General features: G+C 51.0%; 1 protein-coding gene across 11 annotated transcripts in view; it reads left to right on the forward strand.

Annotated features, from left to right (window-relative positions):
* The window catches only part of APBA2 (amyloid beta precursor protein binding family A member 2), a 153,107-nt gene that overhangs the window by 15,915 nt on the left and 110,176 nt on the right, over positions 1 to 27,016 (forward strand). For all 11 annotated transcript variants that reach the window (XM_074317906.1, XM_074317905.1, XM_074317900.1 and 8 more), the window contains exon 2: positions 13,760 to 13,864. The gene's annotated coding sequence lies outside the window, so the exon portion shown is untranslated. The remainder of the gene's footprint in view (positions 1 to 13,759; positions 13,865 to 27,016) is intronic.

A 27,016-nucleotide genomic window follows, 5' to 3' on the forward strand; every position in this document is an offset into this window, starting at 1 on the left:
TAAATGGCTTGTTGTTCTTTCTCTTGGATTTTCTAATCCAGGGATCACTTGCCAATGTTGACTTCCTTCCTGATATTTATGCCTTTTGTTCCTGGCTCACTGTTGTGGGGGGGTACCTTCATTGGCTCTGTGCCCCCCCCCCCCCCCCCGTGGTCTCATGGGCCCATCAAGATGGCCCCTTTGCTTTAAAGCAAGGGCTGTCCCATGGGTGTTTCCTGCAAGTCTGCACCCGGGCTTGTTCTGCTGTTTGGCCCTCCAGCAGGGAACTCAGAGGCTCTCCTCCTCAGGGACAGGTCTCCTCAGGTGATGGCAGGTAGGGGGTTGAGAATATCAGGAACTGCCATGCCAGCCTGGCATCTGTCCCTCCCACATTGGTGGCCCCCTCCAGGACATAGTGGGTGCACTGGCAGGGTGGGGTGTTGGGGTGAGGTGGGAGTGGGGAGTGTAGGATGCAGCCCTGGTTGTGGAAACTCCCCTCTGCAGGTGGTTTGGGCCACACCGATGGGTCTGAGGCTGGGGGCTAGTGAGGTGGCCCCCAGCAGTGGTGCGTGGGGTTTGTCCGACCGCATGAGGGAGGACCCTACCCTGACTGCACCACGAAATGTTGTCTGTGCCACCAAATTCCCACCAGGACGGCATGGCCCAGTGCAGATCCAGGAATCTGATACTCGTCCCCTAGGGTCACCCTTAGGAAGTGAGGTGGGGGGAAGGGATGGGATGAGTGAAACAGGAACACAGGATCCCCTGGCCTCACGAAACCTCTGAGCCAGCCAACAAAAACGTCTTTTGTTCTCATTTTTGCTCTCACCTTGCCCTTGGTGTCACACCCTCCAGAGCTGTGAGCTCTGGGTGCTCACTGCTGACCGGAGGTAGTGAGTTGCTTCGTATGTCTAGATTCTTACGTTATTTGGCACGTCATTTTTGCATTATTTTCCATCATTTTCCTATAGAATCTTTGTTTAGGGCGTTATAGCTACCCACACTTGTTAATTATGTGTTTGGTCGTGAAGTACACCGGCCACCCAGTGCCTTTAGGATGGTGGAGTCTGTGCTTGGCACTTGGGGCTGAGCGGGATGGAGCTGTAAGGTGAGGCGGCGCGACCCCGTGCTGCCCCCTGGTGGTGGCCGGCGTCTGACACTTCCTGGTGAGCCAACAGGTCCCCCTCAGAGTCTGATGGGGAAGAGTGTGGGCTTTTCATAACAGTGGGGTTGTCTTTGTCAGGCCCCCTGAATCGGGGAAGTGGTGTCCTTAACACCCAGTAACGCAGTCAGGGCCACATTACCGAGGATTTACGTGATTCTGTCTGGCTGGAAAGTTCGAAATCTGTAAGGTAACTTGTAGGACTCCATGTGGCGAGTTTAACGTGCTCGTCTGCGCCTCATTTCCTGGGAATGACCCAGGAACGGCTCTCTGATTTTCAATTTTAAATCCTTATCTTCCGACAATCGGCCGTACACAGAGCGGAATGTTGAAAATGGGCTGCAGTTACGCAGTTTCTAATGGGATGGGTTTTATTCCGAACGAGTGGACTGTGACAGCGTCCCACAGCGCCAGCGTGACTGCGCACAGCAGCCCATTTGTCCTGCGTTTAATGGAAGATGTGTAGCTGTAGCCTGCTTCACAGTTCAGCTGCCCACGGTGGCCTGGGTGGGTCCTGCTCATCTCCACGGTCACCTGTGTGTGTGTGTGTGTATGGTGGGACCCGGCAGCCATGGCCTGGGACAGGTCCTGGGTGCTGGCTCCCACTCAGGGCTCCGTGTGGCTTTTATTTGCCAGCGTTTTGTCCAGACATGTTTCATATGCAGGGCAGAGTTGTTTTGCTGTAGGTCTTCAGCAGGAGCAAGGCAGAGCGGTAGTAACGGGCTGCTCTGATGGCTGGGTCCCCGAGAGCTGGCATTGGGGCATTTCTTGTCTATGGAGAGGGCGGGTGAAGGAGTTTATAATCTGGGGTACCTGACTCTGCTGAAAGCCTCCACAGCACACCACTGGGTTAGTTAGGAAAAAGAGTTCCCATTGTCCGTTTTTTTTTTTTAAACAGATTATTTTTTTTTAGAGCAGTTTTAGGTTCCCAGCAAAATGGAACAGAAGATACATGGATTTCCCATACCCCCCCCCCCCACACACACACGCACAGCTTGCCCCATTGTCAACATGCCCCTCCTGAGTGGTCCGTTTGTGACAGCTCACGTGCCTGCACTGATGTGTCATCATCGCCCAGAAGCCGTAGTTTACATTAGGGTCACTCTGGGTGGTGCACATTCCGTAGGTTTGGACAACGATGTAATGACATGTGTCCACAGTATCACACAGAGAAGTGTCACTGCCCTAAAAACCGTCTGTGCTCTGCCTATTCACCCCCCACCCACTCCTGCCAACCACTGATCTTTTACTGTCTCCACAGTTTTTGGATATCAGGGATTATTCATTATGAATTTGTACCAACTGGACAAGCAGTGAACCAAACTTACTATTTGGAAGTGCTGAAAAAGCCGCGTGAAAACGTTAGACGACCTGAACTTTTTGCCAACATTTCATGGCTCTTGCATCACGACAATGCACCAGCTCACACGGCACTGTCTGTGAGGGAGTTTTTAGCCAGTAAACAAATAACTGTATCGGAACACCCTCCCTACTCACCTGACCTGGCCCCCAGTGACTTATTTCTTTACCCAAAGGAAAGGAAATATTGAAAGGAAGACATTCTGATGACATTCAGGACATCAAGGGTAATACGACGACAGCTCTGATGGCCACTCCAGAAAAAGAGTTCTAAAATTACTTTGAAGGATGGACTAGGCACTGACATCGGTGCATAGTTTCCCAAGGGGAGTACTTCAAAGGTGACCGTAGTGATATTCAGCCATGAGGTGTGGAGCACTTTTTCTAGGATGAGTTCGCAAACTTAATTGTCTGACCTCATATGATTGGCTTCTCAGATTGGCACCTTTTATTTAGTAACATGCATTTAAGGTTCCTCCACGTCTTCTCGTGATTTGATAGCTCATTTCTTTTCAGGCTGAACAGTATTCCATCGTGTGGATGGACCCCAGTTTATCCGTTTGCGTATTGAAGGACAACTTGTTTGCTTCCAGGTGTCGGTAATTATGGGTAAAGCGGCTGTAGACATCTGTGTGCAGATTTTTGTGTGGACATAAGTGTTTAGCTCCTTTGGGTAAATATCAAGGGGCGTGGATGCTAGGATAAGAGTATGTTTAGTTTTGTAAGAATTGCTAACCTGTCTTCCAAAACGCAGTATCCCTTTGCGGAGGGAGTTCCTGTCACTGCACTTCCTTTCAGAATCTGGCAGTGTCAGTTTCTGGCTTTTGGCCGTTCTCATACATGTGTCGTGGGACCTCTGAGGACATCGGATGGGGAGCATCTTTTCATATGCTTATTGGCCATCTGTTATCTTCTTTGGTGAGGAGTCTGTTCATATCTTTTCGTTCATTTTATAATGGGGTTGTCTGTTTTCTTATTGTTGAACTCTAAGTTTTCTTTGCATATTTTGGATAACAGTTCTTTATCAGATGTGTCTTTTGCAAATATTTTCTCTCATCTTTTCATTCTTTGGCCAGTGTCTATCGCAGAGCAGACACTTTTAATTTTAATGAAGTCCTGCATATTCTTTCTTTTATGGATGGCGCCTTTGGTGTTCTATCCAAAAAGTTCATTGCCAAACTCAATGTCACCTAGATTTTCTCCTATGTCATCTTCCAGGAGTTTTATAGCTTTATGTTTGACGTTTAGGTCTGTGATCCATTTTTTTTTTTTTTTTTGTAATTTATTGGGGTGACAATTGTTAGTAAAATTACATAGATTTCAGGTGTACAATTCTGTATTACATCATCTATAAATCCCATTGTGTGTCCACCACCCAGAGTCAGTTCTCCTTCCATCACCATATATTTGACTGTGATCCATTTTGAGTTAATTTTTGTGAAGGGTGTGAAGTCTGTGTCCTGTTTCCCTTTTCATATGTAGACGTCCAGTTGTCCCAGCACCATTTGTTGAAAAGACTATCTTTTCTCCATCGTATTATTGCCATTGCTCCTTTGTCAAAGATCCATGGATTATTATCACGTGGGCCCCTTTCTGGACACTCTGTTCTACTCCCCTGATCTATTTGTCTCTTCTTTTTCCGATGCTGCACTGTCGTGACTACTGTAGCTTTATAGTAAGGCTTGAAGTCAGGGGGTGTCAGGGCTCCAACTTTGTTCTTCTGCTTTGTGTGCTCTTAGAGCACTTGTACTGGCCACTGCTATGATTTGCTTTCATAGATGTCAAAACCATGGCTGGTTTCAGAAATGTCATCTTTGGAAATCCTTTGTAGCAATGAAGCAATTTTTCTCTTTTCATTTTTCTTGTATAGCTGCATCTATTGAAATTTTAGTTTCGTATCAGGTCTAATAGGGTATCTGTTTGAGATCGTTTGCATTCTATGAAGTGGGCTTGATATGAAATTATTCTTCTTATCTAATTCAAGTTTATTGGGGTGACAATTGTTAGTAAAGTTACATAGATATCAGGTGTACAGTTCTGTATTACATCATCTATATATCACATTGTGTGTTCACCACCCAGAGTCAGTTCTCCTTCCATCACCCCTTTTACCCTTTGATCCCTTTTACCCTCAGAAATTATTTAGAAATTCAAATATTTAGAGTTTCAAGGATCATAAGTCTTCATATCGGGGGAAGGCCCCAATTTCATAAATGTGATTTTTTTCCCTCTAAAGGAAGATCACTAAATGAATAACTTATGTTTTATGGTTTTTCAATATGAAGCACTAATTAACTGTGTTACTAAAAAAAGAACCATAGATGTGATTATGGTTTTGATGCCGTATAAATACCTTCTGAAGCAGAAGGTTCTCTGTGCATGGGTTCTGCAAACCATGGGGGGCTGAGGGCCGGCCTCCGCGGGAGGAGCCGTGAGCTGAGCAGCTTGGGTTATGCTGGCTGCCTTCCCGCTTATTATCCCAGGAGACTGGGTCTGGGGTCGCAGAGCAGGACGAGAAACTACACGGCCACCAGCACTGGACCACGTTGGTTGTCCTGAACAGATAAGCGTGCAATGCTGTAGGGCCATGTGCAGTGGCTTGCCAGCCGGCCTGCTTGGCAGAGATAAGACGCCCAGACCCAGGGCCGCTACACAGGGCTCAAGGAAGGGATTTAATTCAGTGCCTCGCCACCCCAGTCTTAATTACAGTTTGGGGGCTAAGGCTATTCACTTGTTCTGTCTAGAGCTGTGTATGGATTCTGTCACTTTCTTGAATGCAGTAGAGCTCTGAAATCAGAACGCATCGTGCTGAAGCCATTCAGAAACGTTTCGCATGTAACAAAACAAAAGGGAGCTGTTGGGACAGTCCCGTCGCCCACCTGGTGCTGTGGCCTGTGGACAGTCTGCTGGGCTGCCCCGAGCCCATCTGGAAGTGTTTCTGATTCTCACCAGAAATAAAGCTGTAACAGTGGGCAGGTTGCAGAGTCACAGTAGCGTTAGTGATGGAAAGATGGAATTGAAACTTCCTGCTTACGCCATTCCAAGGAAAACCACAGGGCTTTGTGTGTGTTGCTGGCTGCTGGAGGATTCCTGAGGGGGTGGGGGAAGGGACCATATTGTTTTAAAAGAGATTTCAAGAGCATCGTCTTAGTGATGAAGTGATTTGTTCTCTTTTCAATCTCACGTATCTAGCTGTATCTGCTTGAATGTTTCGTTTCATTTCCGTTCCCTCTCAGAGTGTATTTGCCTGGGCTATTTTGAAATCTATAAAATGGGCACGATATTAAATTATTTTAAATCCTGTTTATTGCCTGCCATTTGGAAGACCTGGAAGGATTTCCAGTGTTCGCATTTGGGTCACGAGATGCCGCTTTGCATCATTTTGTCACATGTAAGGGAGGCTGTTTCAGAGAAGGGCCAGACAAGAGGCTTTCTATTTCTGAGACTCTACTACAGATCACGAAACATCGGTTATTCCAAGATTCGCCCTTTTGTGCTGTGAAATCTGAAATGGAGACGCTGTGGCCTCAGCGATGTGGGATTTAGAATCTGTGAGAGGCCGATCAGGCTTCTCTCTTCATTCAGGATTGGCTTTTAAAAGAACATTCTGGAAACACTTCCAGCGCTGGCAGCATCTTTAAGGTGAAGACGTCATAAATGCCCCGAGTTCCAGCTGCTGGTCACAGAATCGGGCAGGAGGGGGTGAGGAGGCCGGACGGCTGGTTGGTGGCATGTCACATCCTGGCACGTCTGCAGTCTGTCCCTCTTTATCCTTCAGACGTCCTGAAGGCGAGGGAGGAGCCAGCCTTGTTTCTTCTCCTCACCCTCTTAGAGTTACTGGAGCAACCCTCTCAGGCCCCAGGGATGTGCCTGGAGGAGTTCTGGCCCTGATGTCTCCTGATTTTTATCCTTTGTTCCCTGGGCCTTTTACTTGAAGGTACCTTGAGTACCTTATGGGTGTATTTACTTTAAACACAGCATATTTAAAACTTGGTGAGGAAAAGATTTCAAAGACACATAGCATTTATCCACTTAGCCGTTCATTCCTCATTCAACAAATACTTATTAAACACCTACTGGGTGCCAGGCACTGGGGTGGGTGAGCCAAGGGCATCCTTGGTCCGTGGAGCTTGGATTCTAGCAGTTAACACATTGACACGGTCTGGCAGGGACCGGTGACTTTTGTCATGTGCGCAGTGGCAGCCCGTGCAGCACAGTCTGTTACACCAGGCCTTTTGGACAGACGGGTGGGCGTGGTCAGCCTGCTCAGTAGCCCATTGTAAAGCATGTGGGCACCCCTCCCCCATACCGTGATCCCTGACTTGTGTGTGACACCCAGGACCTCACGTCAGTCACCTGTTTTGTCTTCACAGTAGCCCCGGGAACCCAGGTGGGGGCTGGGAGCTCCGCAGTGTCCCACACCCAGTGTGTGCTGGGTGCCAGATGGGGTCACAGCAGCTGATAATACGGGGTAACCTTACCACGTGGGGGTATACTGTCCTCAGAACTTTAGTTGTTATCAAAGTTGTAGAAAAAATTCTCCTAGTTGGAGCATAAAACCACTGAGCTGCTTTCAGTGTTTTGAGGCTTTGATGCCATTTGGTAGCTTCTATTCCAGGAGTCTGAGCGGTCAGCTCTGGCCTCTGCTGGGAGCCTCGCCTTCTGGGTTTCCATGACAGGCCCATGGGGTCCACGTACATCCTTCTAGGACGTGGAGGGTCTTAAACATCGGGGCCCTGGCTCTAGGTAATTACACCAGCGGCCTGGTTTTCCTCCCTCCATGGGGAAATCTTTGAGAACAGAAACTTTACTAGAAGAAACTTATTTTGTTACAGAATATTTTAGGTTTCCCTTGTGTCTAGTCTGAGAATTACTTACGGGCTTTTTAATTCTGTGAGAGTGCTTGGAGTAGAGGGGTTGGCGAGTTTGCTTCGTGCATGCTGGGTTAGCAGTGGCTGGGAGGTGGCAGCTGGGAGTGGGGGGCTGGCATGGCCCCTGCTGCATCGGGGTCTTCCCACCACTTTTTTGTTGTTTTAGACTCCGGGACAGCAGCTCACTCCCAAGCATGGTTTACACAGGAATTTAATTTTGATGAAGTGACTCAAAAAAGGAAAGCAGGCTTTAAAAGGAGATTTGCACACATGGAAACACTGCAGGTTTGTGTTTTGGTCTATGAAGCATCTGAAATTGCTGCAGGAGTTTGAAGCTAGGGTGGGGTTTGGGGGCTGTCTTGTGGCAGGGACCCTTTTGAGGTGCCTTTGTTCTTCTGGGTGGGAGTGGATACCCTGCCCAGATTTCAGGAGGGGGAGGCGGCTGCTTCTGTTCCTAGGAGCACCTTTCCTTGGGGATGGCTCCCCCCCTCTCTGCACCCCCCTGGCGGCACAGTTCCATGCAGGACTCTTCCTTGGACCTTATCCAGACCTCCCCCCTCTCCCCCAGAGAAGGTTAAGGAAACTGTCCTGAGGGTGTCGGGTCTGCCCTGAGCCTGTTCAGCCTGTGTGCGTTCTGCTGCGGGGGGCGGGGGGGGGGGGAACGCCCCTTATCCTCTCCCCCTGCAGACTGAGTGCCCGCTCTGCAGCCCAACCCTGAGACCTATGACGTGCTGGTCACTGCTGCATGTTGCAGGCTGCGGCCCACCTGTAGTCCCCAGTGTACGTGTGTGTGTGTGAATGTGTGCATACACACATATACCACTCATGTACACACATCACACACACACACACACACACACACACACACCCATGTGAACTACTTGGTAAATGAAACGGAATTCTTTAGTTTCCCCGCAAATTAACGTTTTCGCTGTGACATTCGTCTATAGTTGAATGATATCTCCTGCCTCTGACGGTGGCGTTCCACTTTACCCCACGAGCTCAGTGCTCCAGAAAGGCAGTTTAGGAAAGCCGATGGACGTTTTTTCTGTATTTTTGTGTTTTTCAGGAATGGTTAACAATAAGATATTTTTATACTTTAAAGTAATCGTGTAGTTTAATAAAATGTAGCACCTTAACTATATTTACTTAAAAACATAAATACTGTAATTATTTTCTGTAGATTTTTGACACGTTTTGGAGAACAAACTTGAAATCAATTAACACAGTGAAAAGGTTAATACAGCAGCGTCTTCCACTGGCCTGTCCTAGCACACCAGGGTCCCCAAGGTCCCCCAGGTCCCCAGGCCCTGCCCCGCCCCCTTCGGTCACCGCCTCCCTTTGTGTTTCCTTTCATCTGGGTTTGTCCTGCGATGTGTGTGCAAGCTCCCATCACTTGGAAGGTTGCATCTGGGCCCGCGTTACCTTCCTGCAGACACTCGGGCTCTCATCCCGTCTTCCCTGACACTAGGGAGCATTGGCTCCTATGGGCGTCCTGCCCCCTCCCTTCCCGTCTGCCCGTTTTCCTTAGTGCTGACATCTCCCAACTGGAAGATGGACTCCTCAGAGGGGCAGACTCTGGGTTTCCTGGTAACGCTGGTGAATAATAAATGCGTTTTGGTAAAAGACTCAACTGTGACCCCTGTATTTAGTAAGAGAAAAGTGGGGGCCCCTTGCAGCCCCCGCCTCTGTTTCCACCCCCCCCACAGAAGAAACCACAGACAAGCTTTTGGCGGGGCCCTTTTGGCCTGTCTGCTGCCCTCACATCTGTATGTAGATTTGCAGAGCTGTATATGGATTTTATAGCTAGCTCGATGTACCTATAACCAGGTTCTATATACACTCCGAATACTGGCCTGCCTCTTATCAAGGTGCCTCCGAGTATTCAAGCATGTGGACTCTGCCATAAATTATTTAACCGTTCTCCTATTTATGGGCACTTAGATTGCTTCCAGTTTTTAAAAAGATTGCTGCTGTGAAAATCCTCATACAGACAGCACTTATTTCATATAAATGTGAGTCCTCCTGGAAATGGCGTTGTTGGGTAAAAGGATGTACGAGTATGTATTTAAATTTTTGATAGAGATGCTGAATTGCTTCTCTGAAAGGCCTCATTGGGACTCTTCCTAAAGAAATACATTTTTTAGAAAGGAGAAAACCAGCGAGGATGTAATTCACTACCAACAGCCAAATAAAGACAGTGGGACTCCCTCAGGCCAGGCACTGTGAAATGTGACAGCCTGGAGAGGCCAGGGACCCGGCAAAGGCTGACATGGTTTCTAAGGTTTCCTGTGCTGTCTCCTTGCCCCTCCCCCACCCCCAATAATAAAGCAGTCCTGGGGATAGAAGGTGACAGAACCCAATCCTGAGAATTTACTAATGTCCCTCAATTTGGAGAGAGGGAGACAGTGATGGTGGGTGTGGGAAGGATGCTTCCAGAGCCTTCCTTCCCCAAAACCAGGAGAACCTGTCCGCCAGGGCTGCTGCCCAGGGTCTGTGTGCACTGCATTCTGGGAGAATCCCTTGGCTCCATCTTCCGGTTTACCAGGTGGCTCCTCAATTGCATCCATTCTTACATTGAGCTCTCTGAATATCAACTGCCAGATTTTTTCAAATTAATAGGTTTAATTTTTCCAGCAGTTTAAGGTTTACAGAAAGGTTGAGCAGAAATTTCAGAGAGTTTTCGCACACCTCCTCACCTGCAAACCTCCTAGATGCCCCCATTACCATCTTGCATCCGTGTGGTACGTAGTTTCCTTTGATGATGTTATTGATGTTGTTATTATTACTATTCTTATTAACTAAATTAGGTTCGGGTCACTCTTTGTGATGTTCAGTCTATGGGCTTTGACAAATGCCTAATAACTCAACGTCCCTCTTGTTTTACTACATTGTAGCCGTGCCCCGGTCTTGCTGGCTTCCTTCCTCCTGTTTTAAGATTGTCTTTGGGTCATGGCCTTTTGTGTCTTGGCTTCCTGTGGCCTGGGGAAGGCCAGGTGCTGAGGTGCTGGCTCGTCTCTGGGGACTGGTGCTCCTGTGGCATCCTGGACCCCCCACCCCCAAATCTGGACCCTGCTGTGGTCTCAACACCCTCCCTTGCCGCTTCCATCCCCCTCTCCCAGCACAGGGACCACTGTGTAGCAGGGAGGGGCTGGCAGACTTAGCTGCCCCACTGGTGCCCCGACTACTCAGCCCAAATAGTAATTAATAAATCACAGCGAGTCTGTGCGAGATTCTGAAAGGCAGTCAGGTGAAGCCAGGTGGCCACCCCCGGCCGAAAGGATGTCCCATGCTCCCCATCACCAGTTTTTCCTCCTTAGTCCCTCTTGGAATCCATGGCCTCTGTCTTGGAACATTCTGGCAAGTTGTAGTATTTTAAAGGAATGCCTGAGTGGGAGTGGGTGTGTGCGGTGGGGAGGGGCTGCCGGGGCCCTGTGTCCCCGTGATGCACCGAGAGGGGGTGGCAGTGTGGAGGTCAGTGGGGGCTGCCGCCACAGACCATTGGGGGCACGTGAACTGTCCTCCTCCTGTGGCCTCGTGTGTGCAAGGGAGTAAGTGTTCACATCCCTGCTCGCTCATGGTGAGGACGCGACTGGAGAGGGAGGTGGGCAGGGATATGAGGTGGTTTCAGTGTGCCAACCAGCATCTTTTTGTTGGAACAGGAAGTAGCCTGGATGTGGGTGTCTCAGTTGGAACAGACTGTTCTCTCATGGGCCTGCAGGGAAGCTCCCAGCTGTGGCCATTCAGAAGGCAGAGCCTGAGTCCCCCCCTCCCGCCTCCCTACAAGCCTGGTAGCCCCTGTAGCTGGAGGTCTGGGTGGGGAGGTGGTTTCCCCTCGAGCAGGTGGGAGCTGAGCTTCCAGGTCACGTGGAGGGGGCATTGGCTCACCCTCAGCCCATGCCTGGTACGTCTGAGGGATGAAGGAGTGAGTTGTCGCAAACACGGTGTGGGGCTGGTGGGGCAGCTGCAGGGAAAGCCCCCAGGCCCTGGGTGGATGGCCCTCTGCCTTGCTGAGCATCTGCTTCTGAGCGTGTCCTGGGGGCCGTCTGTCACTGAGTCAGCACTCAGCCAGTCGCCGTTGAGCACTGTTGTGGTGTAGGTGGGGGACACGTCACAGGACACAGCGGATGAGGTGCGTCCCGAAGGCTCAGGGCAGGACGAGGGATGAGCCTTGGTGGGTGGGCGTGGGCCGTGGCGTCTGAGGGGGCGGGGATGCTGAGGTCAGCACTTCCCAGGAGCTTCTGGGCGCAGGACTGGCGTGTCTGGGGACCGGCAGAGCCCGTGAGGCTGGGGCAGAGGGAGGCCGGAGGGCATGGAGCTTGGGCATGGGGGCCTTCTTGCTGGCTTGAGAGCTTCTCCTCCGGGCAACAGGGGGCCGTGGTGGAGGAAGCTGAGGAGAGAAGAATATGATCTGACTTATGACTTAAAAGATTTTAGAGCAGCTTTATTGATGTAATTCCCATACCATAAAAGCACGCTTTACAGCGTACAGCTCAGTGGTTTTTAATGTACTCACATGTTGTGCAACCATCCCCGCCATCTAATTCCAGAACATTCCCACCTCCCGTACCCCTTAGCAGGCACCCCCATTGCCTCCTGCCCACCATGTGCCCACATCCTGGACCCATTGCTTCCTGCCCACCATGTGCCCACATCCTGTGTGCCCCCAGATTCATATGTTGGAACCTAATGCCCAAGGTGACGGTGCCGTTGAACTGCACGGGTCCACTTACACTCGGATTGAAAACATTTCAGACCTCAGCGAGGCTGGGATGTGGGGGGCCCGGGACTCGGGCCCAGCTGGACACTGAGGGTCTGAGCTGCCCTGGGAGCCTCTGCTTCCTCGCCTGCAGAAGAAAGGGCTGGACTTGGGTGCTTCCCGCTCTGGGCTGTTGGTGGCATTCTTTCAGGGCTTGTTGTGAGGGGACAGTTGGATCCAGTATTCAGGGCCTGTGTTCTTCCCTCCGGGCAGCTTGGAGAGCCGGAGCCTCGTCAGCGTTGCTGTGTGTGCTGGTCGGCCTGCTGGGCTGGTGGGTGCTGGCTGTGGCATGCACACGTCCTGCTTTCCTCCTGGGCGGAGGGCGGACTCATTCATTCCACGAGTGTCTAGTGAGTGTTGATGGAAAGTCCCTGCCCTCACAGAGTTTACTTTCCAGAGGGGGAATGCAGACACTAATCAAGATAAATAAAAGGAATATGTCACATGTTAGGTGGTGATAAGTGCCAGGGAGAGAGACACACAGCGGCGGAGGAGGCCAGGAAAGGCTGGGTGGGTGGGGTTGTGGGTCTAAGTCCCCCTGTACCCCCCCAGTCAGGGAGGGTGATGTATAGGCAGCAGCATGTGGGAGAGGAGGGTGGGAGCCGAGTGGACAGTTAGGGGAATGGCCTGTGCAAAGGCCCTGGGGTGACACCTGTCTGGTGTGTTTGAGGAAGAGAGGGAGGCCAGGTGGCTGGTACTGAGGGAGTGAGGGCCCAGGGACAGCAGGAGAGGTCAGTAGGGAAGGTGGAAGGGGTGGGTGTCAGATTGTCACGATAGGAGACAAGGATGAGAGCGGCCAGGGCTCAGGTGCTTGATGTGGGGCCAATAGCTCCGTGCTGCCATCATCCTCGGAGAAAAGGAAACGGTGGGCGATCCCTTAGACTCCCAGGGCCGTCAGTGGCAGAGCTAGGATGTGAGCCAAGGTGTCTCTCTCTGCAGACATCCCGGTGACGCTGTTCCGCCAGCTGCTGGCTGAGCGCTGGCGCCCCCACGTGTCAGGGAGGAATCAGTGTCCCTCGCACACAGGGTGACGCTGCCTGCACGTCCGCGCGCGACCACATGGTCACCTTTTCTTCAAAAAGGTTTTGTTTAGTGCGTTGTTTTGTAGAATTCCTCCCGTATGTGGAAGAGTAGCCCAAGTGACACCATGCCTTGTATCTCCTGTGGCGTTTTGCTACTGTGGGAAAACACGTGGGGAACAAACCTTGCAGGATGTATGTTTCCTGTGAGCGCAGCTAGAACCTGAGGTGTTGATGCCACAGGTTCCCGTGTGAGGGTCTGAGACACACATCTGCACGCTCTGAGACCGAGGTCGGCTCTCCGGGCATCAGGCCTCTTCCTCACCCGAGCCCTCTGACCTTCGGGAACAAACGGGGTTCACCCGAGAACTCGGGGAGTCTCATGATCAACTTGGGACTCTGATTTTCAAAATGCTTGGCGGTTCCACAAAACCTGGGGTTCTGATCTCGGATTTCAGATCTACTTTGGAGGTTATGGCCCAGGGAGCTGTTAGCCACTCAGTTTTAGTGTGTGATTCGTCACTCTGATGGGCGAACACCCCTCCGTTCATAAGTGAGTGAGGTACGTGTGCGCCCCACTGATGCCCCATTTGTGCCTCTTTCATTCCAGCCACTGAATTTTCCGCACTGCTGAATCTCGCGTGGGCAAGCCCGCCGTGGAGACCAGGACTGTCCAGCGGATGGCCGGGAGCCCTCGTGGGCCTGCAGATTCTGAGTGAGTAGGGCCTGTGGCAGTCACCACCGTGCGGTGCCCGGTGGGTCATTCATCTCCTCGTGCATCTCAGCCCCTGTGCTACGTGGGAGCCGGGAGATGCGATGCGGTCTGTGGCCTTCACCGCGCTCTAACAAAAGCTTAAATGCAGTCACAGGAAGTTTTTGAGTTTGTTGATTTTTCTGTATTATTTCCCTGTTTTCAATTTCATTAATGTATGCTCTAATTTTTACCTTATTTCTTCTCCTTGGTGTACGCTTACATTGTTCTTCATCTCATTTCCTAAGGTAGAAGGTTAGTTATTGATTTTAGATCTTTCTTCTCTTCTACGATAGACATTCAATGCTAGAAACTTCTCTATAGCCACTGCTTTTGCTACATTCTACACATTTTGACAAGTGGTATTTTCATTTAGTTCAACAAAATTGGAGAAGTGCCCCTTGATGTTTCCTTATTGACCCGCGTGTTATTTTGAATTGTGTTGCTTGATTTCCAACTATTTGGGGATTTCACCTGTTTCCTGTTACTAATTTTAGTTCAACTCCATTCTGGTCGGGGGAATACGCTATATAATTTCTGTTTCTTAAAAACTTGTTAGGGTGTGGTTTATGGCCCCAAATGTGGTCTGTTTTGGTGCTTCGGTCTGAATATTTATGTCTCCCCGCCACCAATTCATGTGTTGAAATCCTAACCCCCAAGGTGATGGGGGCTTTGGGAAGGGATTGAGTGAGGAGGCAGAGCCCTCAAGATGGGATTGGTTTCCTTATCAAAGAGACCCCACCCACGCCTGGCCCCCTCTGCCCTATGAAAATGCTGTGAGAAGTCTGAGATCTGGTAGAGGCCCTCACCCAGCTACGCTGGCACCCTGCGCTGGGACTTCCAGCCTCCAGAACTGTGAGAAATAAATGTTTGCTGCTTATAAGTCCCCCAGTCTGTGGTGTTTGTTACAGCAACCCAGACGGACCAGACACTTGATGGATGCTTCATACGAGCTTGAGAAGAATGTGTACTTTGCTGGAAAGTTCTGCCAGTGTCAGGCAGACCCAGTTGATGGGTAAGGCTGTTCCGGGGGACTATCCTTGTTGGATTTCTGCCTGCGTGTTCTGTCAGTTATGACGGGGTGTTGAAGTCTCCAGTTGTAATAGAGGATTTGTCTCCTCTCAGCTCTGTCAGGGTTTGCCTCACAGAGTGTGATGCTCTGTTTTAGGTGCATCGCCATTTAGGTTGTGATCTCTTCTTGAGGAGGATTGAGTTGAATTACATATCGTTACGTGAGGGCCCCTCGTTATCCATAATAATTTCCCTTGTTCTGAAGTCTGCTTTGTCTGAAATTAACACGGACACCTCAGCTTTCCTTTGATTGGCCTCGGTGAGGTACATCTTTCTCCATCTCTTTCCTTTTAACCCATCAGTCTTTATATTTAGAATGGGTTTCTTGGGGACAGCAGATAGTGGGGTCTTTTGTTTTTATCCCCTCCGACAACTTGTCTTTCCATTGGTTTTATTTAGACCGTTCACCTTGAAAATGATGACAATAGCCCCCCCCTTGTTCACAGGCTCACTTTCTGTGGTTTCAGTTACTTGCAGTCAGCTGTGGTCAGGAAACGTTGCATGGAAAATTCCAGAAATTAACAATTCATACGTTTTGTATTGCTCACTGTTCTAAGTAGCGTGATGAAATCTCATACAGTCCCGCTCCGTTCCACCTGGGATGAGAATCAGCCCTTTGACGAGCATTTCCTTCTATTAAGTATCCGTCTCCTTTATCAGATGGACTGTTGTTATTGCAACGCTTGTGTTCAAGTAATCCCTGTTTCACTTAATAATGCCACATTCACATAACTTTTATTATAATATATTGTTATAGTTGTTCTATTTTATGATTCGTTATTGTCGTTCATCTCTTATTGTGCCTCATTTATAAATTCAACTTGGAAAATTTTCGGCCATTATTACCTCAAATATTTTTCTTCTCCATTCTCTCTTTGGTCTCCTATTGGTATTTGTATGTTATGTCTTTCGATATCATCCCACAGTTCTCGGATGCTTATCTCGTATCCCCTGCTCCTATTCTTTTTTTTCTTTGCATTTCAGTTGGGGAAGTTTCTAATGACCTATCTTCAAGGTCACTGATTTTTTTCCTTAGCCATGTTGAGTCTACCCATGAGCCCATCAAAGGCATTTTTCATTTCCATCACAGGTCATTTTTCACAAAATTTCTAGGATCTCTTTATGATTCTTTCTTAGAGTTTTCATCTCTCTATTTCCATTACCAATCTGTTTTTGCATGTTGTCCGTTTTTCCCATTACAACCCTAACACATAGTTATTTTATATTCCCAGTCTGATAATTCCAAACTCTGTGTCATATCTGAGTCTCGTTATGATGCTTGCTTCATCGCTTTAGAATCCGGGTTTTTTTTTAATTTTTAGTTTTCAGTCGGCCTTCAACATGATTTCTAAGCCAGGCCTGTTATACCGGAAAATAGGAACTAAGGTAATAAGCCTTGAGTGCGAGGCTTTATGGAAATCTCAGTAGGAGTCGGGCTGTGTCACGTCTGCTGTAGCTAGAGGTGCCAGAGACCTCAGGCTCCTCCAGGGTCCTTAGCTTTGCCTCTGCTCTTGACGTTGGGCTTCCCTCAGTCCCCTTAGAGTCTGGTCTTACAGACTCGACCACGATGGAGCCCTGTTGGTATGGTGGTGGAGTATGGGGGAGGGGAAGCATTCTGTAATGGGGTGGAATCTCCATCTGTAGGTGGGTCTGTGTTCCCAGCTGGGATCTTCCTTTTCCAAGCCCCTGAGAGACAGAGAGGCTGGAGGCTTTCAGTGTGAGGAACACGCTTTCCTCCTGGCTCTGAGACAAGGTTCTGGGCAGAAGGCCTTTGTTATGGAGAAGGCTGTGGGTGTGTGTCACCATGGTTACTTTCCCTTCCCTCTGCCAGAGCCAAGAGGAGCTGTTTCTTGGCCCCCCAGGATTTTTGAGGGGTGGTCTGCAAACTCAGTTCACTGCTGGGTCCAAGAAAAGGCATTGATTTTCCATTTGTCCAGCTTGTTCTTACTGTAAGGATGATGACTTCCGAACTCTTTCCATGTTGCCGCTGAAACCCAGTGCTTTCCCCGCTTTGATTCCCGCGTGACTTTGCACCACCTGGAATTATGTTCTCCATTTGGAGGTTCACTCATGTTGCCTGTCCTCTCCATGAGAACATACACTCTGAGGCCATTGGAGTGTCGTGTGTTTGTCCCCTCTCATGCCCACACCCAGAAGAATGCCTGGCACATTCTGAATGAATAAACCAAAAGTGGCAGAGAACAAGTGCACGCCACCTGGGCACAGGTGGCTGCGACCTTGTAGGTCTTCTCTTGTGCATTGTGCTTTTGGTGAATTCGAAGCACAGAGGATGGTTTCATCTGCAAGTGGGAGGTTTCCAGATGTCCTCACTGGGTAGAGGAAACAGGTACCCCTGGAAATGCAGGTCTGTGATGCTGCTTGCCTCTCCCAGTCTTGAAAGTGGTGCTCGTGGCGGTGCTGGGGGCCAGGGCCTCCCTGGGTGGCAGGGCTGCCCAGCCAGCACAGGTGCAGGTGGGCTTTACTAGAGTTCTTCAAAGTTGCCACTTGTTTTGCCATCTTACTATGGGTGAACCTTCCTTCCCACCCCATTCTCTACATTCCCAATACTTTGTTTCTGGGGTTGCAGTAGTGGGCCTTCCACACATCCAGAAAAACATCACCCCCATTCTCTACATCTTGTTGACAATCCCAGCTCCAGTATCGATTCTCGTGAACAGATTTTTAAACCCTCGCCATCTGTTCTGCTCTTAATTACAAGTGTGACAGATATTATTTTCCTGCCTCCATCAGGGGAAGGGGGAAAATATGTATTTGTAAAGACCACAGTTTTTGTACGAGGAAGCGTGGCTTGGCAACCCACTCACTAAACATAAAGTTGCTTTTGCCCCAGATTGAAGTGTTTATCTTGTTTTACTTAAAGGGTGATATTTGTCCCCTTGCATCTATATGTAGAGGAGCTAGGAGAAAGGCTGGAGAGGCCGGGTCAACACGGAGGCCCAGAGGTGGTGTCCCCCACACCTGTCTGAAGCCCCAGCCCCGCCAGTACAGGGTAGAAATGCACTGGCAGAGATACACCCTGGCCCCAGAAGCCAGCCCAATTGCAGGACTGTTTTCCTTCTGTAGAAACTTGTGAGGTTGGTTCAGGCTGGCGTTGAGCTGGTACTACTGACCACCATGCTGTGGGACCGGATGGCAGCTTCTGCGCCTGCATCCTGCCCAGCAGATAGATGTGGGCAGTGTTTCCTGTGGCTCTAGACTGGGTTTGGGCCAAATACTTAGCACATAGCACGCGGCGCCCATGGAGTTTGGGGGCTGGAGGACAGCAGGCTGAGAACCCTGTTGGAGAGAGGTATGTCATGTCTCATACCGCCTGTGAGGCCACTGGCGTCCCCGAGACATCCCAGCCTGACGCCACTGTACCCCCTACAGGAATCACCTGGGCTGCATAACAAACAAGTGAGAAGCAACTTTCTTTTCACCCCCACGGTCCTCTGAACCTGCCTCGGGGGCCTAGATCTTTCTGTCCAAAGGAACCTTCAGGGAGGTCCTGGAGCTTTCTGTTGTTCTAAGGCAATAAAATTCTCTTTGGTTACTTTCAGTGCCAGGAGCAGTCTCATTTCAGTAAGAAAAGCGAGTAATCATAGCATCTTGGGAGCATTTCCCACCCAGCTGGAGCCTGACCCGTCTTGGGTGCTGGCCGCGGACAGAGGGCTGTGCCTGCATCCTCTCTTCTCGGGCCTCTGTCCCGCTGGCCAGGGTTGGGCCCCGGAGAGCAGTCTTACCACTCAGGGGCTGTGTGGCTCTCTCAGGGACCAGCGAATGGTGACCTCTGACTTGTCCTCTCAGGGGCACTTCCGTGGTTTCTCTTCTGAGAACTTGCAACTCATCCCTGGGACCCAGGGGACACACCTGTGACTGCCGCATCCGTCCCCTGTATTGTGTCCCTTCAGGTCTCTCGGGCAGTCGTGGACTGGCCGTGCCCCACACCCACAGGCAGCAGGCAGCTCCTCCCTGGGCAGTTCTTCTTCCTCCTTTGCCTGGGAGCTTCGGCTGTGGCCTTGGTCTCTCGCCTGTGGATTCTTAGGAGACCCAGGCGCCAGCCCTGCAGACCCTGGGGACCTGCGCAGCTGTCTGAAGGGTCTAGAAGCCCTGCTCCAGAGGTAAGAAAGAGCCACGTGCCCCTCCTGTTGCAAAAGCACCACCCCCTTCTCCTGATCTCATGGAGGCCAGGACATTGGGAAAGCTGGCTTGGCAGTAAGGTGGGGGTATCATTCGGTGGAGGACGTGGGTGTGCCTGCCACTTCTGCCAGCTCTCTGGGGACGCAGGACGGGTCACGTTGAACACCTGTCCCATAGCTGGTGGCCTCCTGGGAGAGCCAGCCCCAAGTTGATCATTCTGGATCTCTTGGACTTGCAAGGAGCCCAGGCATGGGAGGTTACGGGGGTGCAGCCAGTAAAAGGCCACTGTGAATCAGAGGCAATGCCTCCTTCCGGTAAAGCAGGGCTTGCAAGGGGTGACCTTGCGTCCTTGTCCCCTGTCCTCGGGGACCTGATGCTGACACCATGGATTCGTATCATCGCCGTACTTCCAACAGGGCAGCGCTGCTCCTTCAGGAGATGGTGGAGAGACACGCTCATTTTGCAAAGCTGGAAAAACAATGACCGTTTCTAGTGTGTTGAGGGGGCTCCACACATTGCAGGAGCTGTTTGTTTCAGTGAGGGTCCAGAGTGGTTCTCTTCAGGAGCTCGGTGTCCTCTAAGGGTTAATAGGCTTGGAGAGGGGAGAGCTTTATGTTTATTCAAATTAGCAGTAATTTAAAATTACAATTATAGTCGGATTGTATGTACTTGGGGGTCCCACTTAAAATCTCTGGAAATAATTGCAGAACCACATTTTGGGAAGTTATATTAAAAAGCACAGATGTTGGAGTGGAGGAAGGTCCCCGTGGGTGAGCCTCAGCCCCGATGGAGAGGGCGTCCGGGGAAGCAGTGCCCCTCCCCGCCTCCTGGCCTAGCTCTGGGCAAGGCTGCGGTGAAGCCCCTTTAAACACAATGCTGCCAGGTCCAGCCCTCCTTTCCGAAGTCCTAGGAAGCAAAGGTTACGGTCACCACGGCCCTGCTGTCAGTCAGTCTCTGCCTCTGGTGAGGCATCTGTGGGAAGGGAGGGGTATAACTGATGCGAGGAGAGCAGGAGGGGTGGTGAAGGCGGGCTTCAGGGTGGTGCGGGCAGGTGGCGGCATCAGACTTTCTCCAAGCTTTTCCATACCCTGTAGCTCCTGGTGGGCCTGGTGGCCCTGTGCAGCCCACAGTGCAGGGGGTACTGGATTCTGTACCCCTATATGAGTGCAGGCTCTGGGTGTGGTGGGTGCTGACCCATTACAGACGGGTTTAAAATCTGAGGGTGGTCCTCCCCGGGGAGCTCAGAGTGCCTCTTCCCTGCTCATGCACAGGGCGTGTGTGCTTGCCAGCCACTGGGTGGCCTCTGGGCCTTGACCCGTGAGCACTGGGGCTTGCTGGCCAAGGCGGGTGGTGTCCCAAGGGGCCTCGCAGCCTCCTGGCTCTCAGTCCTGGGGCCGTCACTGCTGTCCCCTACCCTCCTCCCATCCTGCAAAGCTGCTGGGCAGGGCAGCTCAGGGAGAGGGGAGCCCCTCTCCATGCTCTCCAGGCATGACCTGCTGGATGCTTCCAGTGTCTTCCATGGCCCAGGGCGCCTGGCACAAGAGCTTCCCGCGTGGCTCACAATGACACTTGCAAATGCTTGTTTGTGGCACTTCTTGGCACAGAGTAGTTTGCTCTGCAGCATTTGTGAGGCCCTTCAGGACACACCGGTGTGTGCAGCTCCCTAGGACCTCCGTGCCCAGGCTGGGCTGCACGTGCAAGGACAAGGCAGGGAGTGCATGGCTGTTACCCACCTGTTGGTAAACTCGGGGAGAGAAAGTGCTGGGTAGAAAGTGAGTGGGGCAGGTGGCCGGCTCTCCATGGCCTCGGGAATGAAATTCAGGAACTTGGGCTGTGTCCTGGGCAGTGGAGTCGTTGCAGGGTATGAGCCAGGGAGAGGCTGGTTAGTCCTTGCTGTTTGTGATTCTGAGAGTGGGGTCTGGTGTGGCGTGGGAGGTGGCACCAGAGGCTACACACACCTTCCCATAGGGGGCACCAGGGGCCAGTCGTGGGCTCCGATGGTGCAGAGCAGGCACCCACTGTCTGGGGTCCTTGTCTGCTCTGTGGTCGAGGGCTGGTGGCTGAAGCGGTGCTCTCTGGGAAACAAAGAGGGAAGAAGTGAGGAGGCAGAGCGAGGGCCATGCAGTGACCACTGAGGCCCCCCAGCCCAGGCCTTAGTTCTGGGCCTTTTTGTTGCTGGGGCTGGTGGTGGCTCAGGGCTGTCACATGTCAGCCCCAGGGCTTTATCCCCAGAGGCATAGAAGATGGTCACCCCTGGGGGACCCTGTGTGGCTTGGCTGCCCAGGGCTGTCTGGTCACAGCTTTCCTGTCAGAGAATAAGGCCAGAGAAAAGGAAGAAGAACATTCAAGTGGACAGCAGTGACCCATGGGACCTGCTCTATGAAAGAGCCTTGTCCTGCTACATCAGTTAGGACTAAGTTCGGCTGCAAAGGACAGAAAATGCAGAGTAACAGAGTACCTGTAACAAGAAAGAAGTTCATGTTTTTCTCACTTAAGAGAAGCCCAGAGGTGGGCAGCCTCATGGGATTGTCGGGCCCGTAGACCCTTTTGTATCTTTTTGCTCCACTGTCTTAACACATGGCCTTCATTGTAAACCACTTGACAGTCCAAGGTGGCTGCTTGCGCTCCAGCCATCAGGCTTATGTTCCAGGCAGCAAAAGGAGGAATGGTGAGCAAAAGGGACCCGCCACCAAGCTGAGTAAGCTGCCTTTAAGGATCCTTCCTGGGAGTCCCTGTTGAATTTGTTTATATATTTTTTGGGGCCAGAAGCTAGTCACATGGCACCAATGAGCTAAACGGGAGGCTGTGTAGTGAGCCTAAAATCTGAGTTCTGTTCCTAAGGAAGAGAGTGGAGATGGGTGCTGGGTAGCCCTCCCAGAAATGCCTGTGCTCCTGTATCGCTCCGCTCTGAAGTGAGCCAGCCTGTCTGCGTGCCTTCCTTCCTCCTTTCCTTTCCCTTTTTCCTCTTTCCCAAGCATTTGCTGGTGCCCTCTGCGTGCTGGGCTCTGGTGGTCCAAGATGAATATGAGAAAAAGAGTCATGCACTTCCTGGGCTCGGCTCGTGCCTGCCCTGAGGCCTGGACACTGCTGTGGTCAGTTCTGCAGTGTCCCCCGAGAAGAGTGGGGGGCAGGGGAGGTGCAATAGAAACACGTGTCTCACGAATCTATTTATGCAGAAAGAGAACTCAGTTGACAAACAGCAAAGCACTCTTCCCGGCTCTACCTCCAGTGAACCCGTCATTGCATCCAACACAGGCCTGCTGTGTGCCCGGCGCTGGTCTACAGGCCACCTGAGCCAGCGTCCAGCATGCTCTACCAAGGGGGCAGCGTACTGCTGGGAGGGGTGTCAGAGGGGTGTTGTGGCGGGGTATGTGTGGCTAAGGTGCCAGGGACTTCCTGTCGCCTCCCCCATCTGTGTGGGCTCCGGGAGGAAGGGCAGCGTCTCAGGATGTGTTGAGATGGTCATGCTTAGGTGTGCTGTCCTCCGAGGGACAGCACCCCCTCCTGGCCATTTTGCACATCGCAGGATGTGTTTGGTGTGTGGGCTTGACCACTGTGGGCAGGGTTGGATGGAGTGTGGCTGCTCTGGGAGGGCCCGGTCCAGGTTCCCTCAGTTCCCGAAGGTTGCACATCAGGGGAGAAAGGGCCCCCTGGGGGCTGCTCGCTCTGCCATGAAATGCCTGGTCCTGCAGGGCTGGCCACTTACCCTCTCGGCGTCCCAGGTAACCCACTGTGGACGGAGGGCGCTGCACCTGGTCCTGGGGCTACACCTGGGTCCTGTCCACGCTGCCCGGGGCGGCGTGTGAATGACCTCTGTGTCTGGATTACGGAGGACAAGTGCCTGCTCTCATCGGAGGTGTGTGTTTCCTGTTGTTTTTTGTTGTTGTCAATCACCTTTGAGTTTTAGAACAGGTTCAGATACATAGAAAAGTTGCCCGGATAGTACAGGCTTCCTGTGTGCCCCTCACCCAGTTTCCTCCTCTTGTTCACCCGGTACATTTGGCACAGGAAGTAGCCAGCACTGAAACCGTTTATTCTGGTTTCCTCAGTTTTTACCTAACGCCCTCTTTCTATCCCAGGGTCCCACCCTCTGTGTAGTCATCACGTCTCCTTAGTGACCTCGGGTCTGTGACAGTTTTTTTGACTTTCCCTGTTTTTGATGACCTTGATAGTTTTGAGGAGTCTTGTATTTTGTAGAATGGCTCCCGATTTTGGTTTATCTGATGGTTAGACTGCGTTTGGGGTTTAGAGGAGGAAGAGCACAGAGGTGAAGTGTCATTGTCAACATGTCCTCTCAGAGGTCCGTGATTTGTCACCGTTGATGGTGACCTTGGTCACCTGGCGGAGGGAGTCTTTGCCAGTTTCTTGGCTCTGAAGTTACCCCAAGTTACCATAATCCTCCTTGGAAGGAAGTCACCATGCTCCGTCCACATTTAAGGGGTGAGTTAAGCCTCACCTCCTTGACAGAAGAATATCCACATAAATTATTTGGGAATTTTCCATATGGGGCACTTGTCTATTCTCTCCCGTTCATTTATTTATTCAAGAATGTATGTATATCACTATGGTCTCATTGGTACTTATTTGGTTTATAATCCAGTTCTACATTATTTATTTTCATGCTCAAATTGTTCTAGCTTTGACCACTGGAAGCTGTTTCCGGTTGGTTCCCATGTCTCTCTGACATATACCTCTCTCCGTCCATTCTGTGAGGGCTCCCTTACTTCCTGTCACCGCAGGACGTTCCCGGTTCCCTTGCATTGTCCCTGCCCCAGCCCTGGAATGAGCTGTCTCAGGGAGCCCTGGTTCCTTCTGTGGAGAATGGCATTTAGAAACCGTGGTCTGTGGTCTGTGTGTTGGGAGTGTTTGCTGTTCTCAAGGTGCCGTTGCTTCCAGGTCCTCTCATGGGACAGAGCTAGGAAATAGAGCATGTATACAACCCGTGTACAGCTGCATGTGTCCCTTTGCTTTTTGAATGCATGGCCCCATCTGATAGCTAAACCCTGGACCCAGTCCTGGTCACTCATGTGTATGAGGTTGGACAATTAAGAACTCATCCTAGAAAAAGTGCTCCATACCTCATTGCTGGATATCACTACGGTCACCTTCAAAGTACACCCTTTGGGAAGCTATGCACCGATGCCAGTGCCTAGTCCACTCTTCAAACCAATTTTGGAACTCTATTTTTGGAATGACCATCAGAGCTGTCGTTGTATTACCCTTGATGTCCTGAATGTTATCGAAAAGTCTTCCTTTCAATATTTCCTTTATCTTCAGGTAAAGAAAGAAGTCATTGGGGGCCAGATCAGGTAAAAGGAAAGGTGTTCCAATACAGTTATTTGTTTACTGGCTAAAAACTCCCTCACAGACAGTGCCGTGTGAGCTGGTGCATGTCGTGATGCAAGAGCCATGGATTGTTGGTGAAAAGTTCAGGTCATCTAACTTTTTCACGCAGCCTTTTCAGCACTTCCAAGTAGTCTACTTGGTTAACTGTTTGTGCAGTTGGTACAAATTCATAATGAATAATCCCTCTGATATCAAAAAAGGTTAGCAACATCGTTGCAACAAGTTTGCAAATTTAATTGTCAAAATTTTTACATGTCCCAGAGTAGAAAGGAAAAATTAGACAAGTGACTTTGTAGAGCAGGAACATACAAAAGACTTGGAAGGCTGAAAAAATGTTTGTAGGTATACAAAAAATATACCTTACCACCTGATTTAAGAACTAAGACATGTATAGTTCATGCCACCATGAATGTACCATCCCAACCCCCCTGTGAAACCCACGAAAGTGAAGTTATTGTTTATTATTTTGAGGCATATTTTTATATTTTTACTCTGTGTATATAACTAAATGGCATATCTTACTGTTTTGCATGTTGTCAAAGGATACAAAAATGGTATTTTACTGTGTTCCTGCTACTGGAATTTTCATGACCTGAGAGTTTTACGTGTATTTATTTTCTCAGCAATCCTGAGAAAAGCGAGAGCAACTGCCTCTGTTGTTCAGGCAGAGAAACTGAGAATGACAGCAATGATAGGATCTTTTGCCACGTTCAAGTAACTAATAAAAGTGGGCTCCACTTTGCGTCTTCAGAGCCCAGGTCCATGCCCTGTGTGTTCTGTGAATGCAGGGGTTCTTCGGGAAAGGGAAGACAAAGCCGGTCTTCTTGGTCACTTGATGGCCCTGTTGCCCCCTTAGCCTGGAATCCCAGCCTCCATCTGGGTGTCGCAGGCTCCAGAATTTTTGACGAAATGAGGACTCATATGGTTGGTTCAGGCCCCACGCCTCATCACACCACTCCCTGCCAGCATCTGTGCCCATATCCTTCGTGCTTCTCCTGAGACTGGAAATAACGTTTCCCGATCAAAGCCACCCCCTCCTTCTAGCACCAGATGCCACCCCTGGAACGTCTCTCTGCCCCCGCAGCACCGTTTCCTGCTCTCAGTCTCTGCAGTCTCACGTGCCACTTTTCTCTCCCATCTGAGAAAAGAGAGAAAAGTCTCTTGCTCCCCCCTCCTCCCCCTGCCACTGTTCTATTTTTCTGCTTTGTTTGCTGTAGAACTTCTGGAAAGAGTGGTCTCTACGGGCTTTCTCCAGTTCCTCCTCTGCTGTTCTCTCTTAAACCTGCTTCAGTCAGACTTTCGCCCCTTCTGCTGACATTTCTACGGACTCCATCAAGGTCACTGAGACCCTGCAGCAGTCACTTCCCAGCCCTCATCTCATTTGGCCTGTCCCAGCGTTGGTCCTCTCCCCTCCCCAGGAAGTGCTTCTTCCCTGGGCTGCCAGGGCGACATATACCGGCTTCTCTCCCCTTCACTCAGTCCCTGACTGACCTTGGAGTGTTGGTGTGTCCCCAGGATCCTCTTCTCTGCTCCATCCATTCTCACTGCCTTGCTGATCTCATGTGGTCTTGTCACCTTCAATCCATCCGTATGCTGCAGAATCCTAAACTTAGGTCTTAGCCTAGACTGCTCTCCTGAAGGGCAGGCTCGTGCATCCCTCTGCCCACGCAGAGCCTTCCCCCGAGGTCTGATGGACACAGACCAGGCTGTCCCCCATCGTCCCTCCCAACCCTCGCTTCCCGTCTTGGCGAATGGCAGCTGCATCCTTCCAAGTGCCCACCCCAGACTCGGAGCAGCTTTGCCTCCCATCGTCCTCTCGAGTCCTACATCTGACCAGAACCCCACCCCTGGTCACCACTTGTACTGTCCCTGTCAGGCCCCCTCCCCTGTCCCTGCGACACCCCCTTCTTCCCCCCCCCCACATTGTTACACCAGGCTCCAGGCTTCCTGTTCCTACCTTGACCCCACACTCACGTCTGTCTTCATGTAGCAGCTTTAAAACTTACATCTGAGCAGGTCAAGCCTCGGTCCAGAATCCCCCGACATCCCGTCTCACTCAGAGTGAAAGCCGGAAGCTCTCCTCAAAGGTTTTCTCTCTGACTTGATGTCCTACAACTCTTTCCTGCAAAAGCCTGCCATCTTCACATGCAGGCTGAAACGTGCCCTTCTCCATGTGGCCTCTGGAAACGCTGTCCCCACGCAGGCTCCCCTTCCACGTTCCCTCGGTAACTTGCTTCTTGCTTCTTCTTGCCTGCGCCCTCCAGTGTGGCAGCCTGGAAGCTTCAGGGCTTGGCCGGCCTCGTTCAACCCTGGGTCCCCGAGCCTGGCACACGATGTGGGGGCCACTCATGGTAAGCTGGAATGGTGACAGCCTACACTGAGGCGCGAGGGCCTCTTTAGCCCCTGCGGGAGCAAAGTCAGGTCACTTCTTGCCCCATCGGCCCCAGTGCCCTCCCTCAGAATGCCGGGGATGTTTTAAGACTTGGCTCTTGGCCTCTGTGGGTTTCCACCCTGGAAGGGTCCCTTGCACTGGCCTCCAGGGTGCATATGGGCACTGAC

The sequence above is a fragment of the Rhinolophus sinicus genome, linkage group LG13, assembly GCF_036562045.2.
Source record: "Rhinolophus sinicus isolate RSC01 linkage group LG13, ASM3656204v1, whole genome shotgun sequence".
Lineage (NCBI taxonomy): Eukaryota > Metazoa > Chordata > Mammalia > Chiroptera > Rhinolophidae > Rhinolophus > Rhinolophus sinicus.